This window comes from Argopecten irradians, unplaced genomic scaffold (assembly GCF_041381155.1).
Source record: "Argopecten irradians isolate NY unplaced genomic scaffold, Ai_NY scaffold_1284, whole genome shotgun sequence".
Classification (NCBI taxonomy): Eukaryota; Metazoa; Mollusca; class Bivalvia; order Pectinida; family Pectinidae; genus Argopecten; species Argopecten irradians.
The window spans coordinates 1-4,465 of NW_027188750.1; the positions used below are offsets into that span (position 1 = coordinate 1).

The window sequence follows — 4,465 nt, forward strand, 5'->3', positions numbered from 1 at the left end:
ATTCTGTTGAAAATACCATGCACGCATACACCAACACGACATGTAACCCAAGTGTTACCCATATACTATTAACATAGAAGTCAATTTGTGTCATCCGTATGATTAAGTCATGAAAAAACTGTGAAGAACTTTTCTAAGTGCCACTACCGGTGATACCAAAAGGGTACAGAATCAATTTTTACAACATATGGACCCGTATATTACAAATGTGACATATAGCGTAATCTTTCTTATGAACATTTTTTGTACTACTTGGATATGGATTGTGTGAAACATTCGAGATCCTGCTATAAATCAAAGGACAAAAGTACGAACGTTTCTTAAAGGACACGCAGACACCCACTGGCTATATGCCTAAAAGTTTTACGTAACCACAAAAAGTGATTCTCTAGAATGATACCACTCCCGTACTACCCCGGGTGAGATAATTAACTGTGTGTACATATAAGTACAACAAGCATTGAAAAAATATTTAGAAATGATACATGTTTTGTGAATCTCATCTTTGAGGAATAAAATAACATGATGATTAACTGCTGACTGTGTGTAAACTGGTTAATACCATCGGCCCTGTTTATTACTGAAAGAAATAATTGCCTACTGATGGTGATACCATCCGGGTATATTACAAATGTGACTGGTGATACCATCCGGGTATATTACATCATGTGACTGTGATACCATCCGGGTATATTACAAAATGTGACTGCCGGTGATACCATCGGGTATTACAAATGTATTGATAAATCCGGGTATATACTACAAATGTGACTACTGCCGGTGATACCATCCGGGTATATTACAAATGTGACTGTGATACCATCCGGGTATATTACAAATGTGACTAGTGATACCATCCGGGTATATTACAAATGTGACTGGTGATACCATCCGGGTATATTACAATGTGACCGGTGATATCATCCGGATATATTACAAAAGTGACTGGTGATACCATCCGGGTATATTACAAATGTGACTGGTGATACCATCCGGGTATATTACAAATGTGACTGGTGATACCATCCGGGTATATTACAAATGTGACTGGTGATACCATCCGGGTATATTACAAATGTGACTGGTGATACCATCCGGGTATATTACAAATGTGACTAGTGATACCATCCGGGTATATTACAAATGTGACTGGTGATACCATAGGGTATCCCGTTACAAATGTGAGACTAGTGATACCATCCGGGGGTATATTACGTATGTGACATGGTGTGATACCATCGGGTATATATGACCATCCGCTCCCGGATATTACAGTGATAACCCATCTCCGGGTATATTACAGTCAATGTGACCGGTGATACCATCCGGGTATATTAAAATGTGACTGTGTGATACCATCCGGGTATATTACAAATGTGACTACCGGTGATACCATCCGGGTATATTACAATGTGATGGTGATACCATCCGGGTATATTACAAATGTGACTGGTGATACCATCCGGGTATATTACAAATGTGACTGGTGATACCATCAGGGTATATATATGACAATGGGTGACTGACCGGTGATACCATCCGGGTATATTACAAATGTGACGGTGATACCATCCGGGTATATTACAAATGTGACTGGTGATAATCATCCGGGTATATTACAAATGTGACCGGTGATACCATCCGGGTATATTACAAATGTGACTGGTGATACCATCCGGGTATATTACAAATGTGACTGGTGATACCATCCGGGTATATTACAAATGTGACCAGTGATTACCATCATGGGACATGATTACCATTCAGGGGTAAATTACAAATGTGACCAGTGATGACTGTATAAAGTCTCCATTTTTCAAGAAAGGTAGAGATAAAACAATAAATACAATAAATATCTAATTATGCACACATCTCATTTACTGAAAACCAAAACTAACAACAAAATAGTAAAGAAGAAATATTTTATCATTAAATATATATCACGCAATACATACTTTTGTTATAAATTTACTTGAAAATGATGAGGAAGTTACAATGTTCATCATTTTCAAGTAAATTTTATAATGATTGTACTGCACTGTACTCTGCCGAGCTCATTCAGGAACGATAACTCACTATTATGTTTTATCTACGAGTATAAATCGTCGTTGTCACTTTCATTGCCTTTCCCTGGTAGAAGAAAGCTAAGCTTACTATGGATTTCTCTCTTATATCTTTATTTGTAAGTGTTGGAGGAGAGATTTCAGCATTAGTCTGGAACCTTTTCTGAAAGATTTATAGTCTAATGCCTTTTCGACTCTGGTTTTTCGTTCGTGAAACATCTCCAGAGTTACTTGTTCACTTCCATATTTCAGCATATCATGCATTTGTTTCTTGAGAATTGAACACTCGTCTCGATAAAATCGACAAAATTGACGATCTTTTGGCTTTGATGGATCTTCATTTCTCTCTATTGTAAGCCTTAACATCCTGTCCAGTTCCTGTCTTTTTTCCTCCAATTTCCGCGGAAATTCTTTTTCAGTTACCCTCGCCACGGCCTCCTGTAGTCTCAACATGTCGTGATGATATGTACGATGTACTTCGTTTTTACACATCATCACATATCCATGTTTACAGTCATAACAGAAAAAAACTCACATCTTCATCGGGGTGTGACTGACATGTCTGCTTGGATTTGCTTCGTTGCACAACCTCTCGAAGAAATGGATCAGAGTTCAAGTAGTGGAGGTGCTTACCAACTGATGTTCACAAAAAGAATTCTTTCTCTTAGAACAATATCTACATGATAGAGATAAGTACTATGGAGACATGATAGAGCTTGCATTTCAGACATACATTACCACCGTCATCAGTCCTGACAAAACGCACACGTGCAGAGCCTTGGTGATCTCACTATTTCCAAAACGTCATTAACAACAAAAGCCTTTGGCAGGTTAAGTACTGTGGGTCTCGTTCTCGTACGAAATAATTCTCATCACATACGGGACAGTTTCCTTTATTGAGTTGGTGGCGTTCGTAATCTCGTTTGATACAGAGACATGATAGAGATTCAGGTCACTGACTAAAGGAGACAGTATGATAAGAGATAAGTCACTGACTATGGAGACATGATAGAGATAAGTCACTGACTAATGGAGACATGATAGAGATAAGTCACTGACTATGGAGACATGATAGAGTTCATGTTATGACTATGTAATCATATACACCTTGGTATATATAAGTCACTGACTATGGAGACATGATAGAGATAAGTCACTGACTATGGAGACATGATAGAGATAAGTTATGGGACTGTATCATAGACACTTTGGTATTAAGTCACTGACTATGGAGACATGATAGAGATAAGTCACTGACTATGGAGACATGATAGAGATAAGTCACTGAGGACTATGGAGACATGATAGAGATAATAAGTCACTGACTATGGAGACATGATAGAGACATAAGTTAATCCCACTGAATCATATACACCATTGGAGAAGTCACTGACTATGGAGATAGAGTATACAGTTAATGTTCTATGGACTGATCATATATAAGTCACTGACTATGGAGACATGATAGAGATAAGTCACTTGACTATGGAGACATGATAGAGTTAATGTTATGGGACTGAATCATATACACCTTGGTATATAAGTCACTGACTATGGAGACATGATAGAGATAAGTCACTGACTATGGGGACATATAGAGGATAAGTCACTGACTATGGGGACATGTTAATGTCACTACTGACTAAGAGAGATAAGTCACTGACTATGGAGACATGATAGAGATAAGTCACTGACTATGAGGACATATAGAGATGTTGGGACTGAATCATTACACCTATTGGACATGATAGAGATAAGTCACTGACTATGGAGACATGATAGAGATAAGTCACTGACTATGGAGACATGATAGAGTTAATGTTATGGGACTGAATCATATACACCTTGGTATATAAGTCACTGACTATGGAGACATGATAGAGATAAGTCACTGACTATGGAGACATGATAGAGTTAATGTTATGGGACTGAATCATATACACCTTGGTATATAAGTCACTGACTATGGAGACATGATCACCATAGGGAGATAAGTCACTGACTATGGAGACATGATAGAGTTAATGTTATGGGACTGAATCATATATACATGATTGGAGATAAGTCACTGACTATGGAGACATGAATAGAGATAGATAAGTCACTGACTCATATACACTTGATAGTATATAAGTCACTGACTATGGAGACATGATAGAGATAAGTCACTGACTATGGAGACATGATAGAGTTAATGTTATGGGACTGAATCATATACACCTTGGTATATAAGTCACTGACTATGGAGACATGATAGAGATAAGTCACTGACTATGGAGACATGATAGAGATAAGTCACTGACTGATGGAGGACTGAATCAATATAGACCTTGGTATATAATGATAAGGAGTTAAGCTTAATGTTATGGGACTGAAATCATATACACCTTGGTATATAAGTC

At 37.7% G+C, this 4,465-nt stretch overlaps 1 pseudogene; it reads right to left on the minus strand.

The window, feature by feature from the left end:
- Positions 1 to 2,164: 2,164 nt before the first annotated feature.
- On the minus strand, positions 2,165 to 3,015 carry LOC138314067 (uncharacterized; annotated as a pseudogene).
- Between the last annotated feature and the right edge of the window lie 1,450 nt (positions 3,016 to 4,465).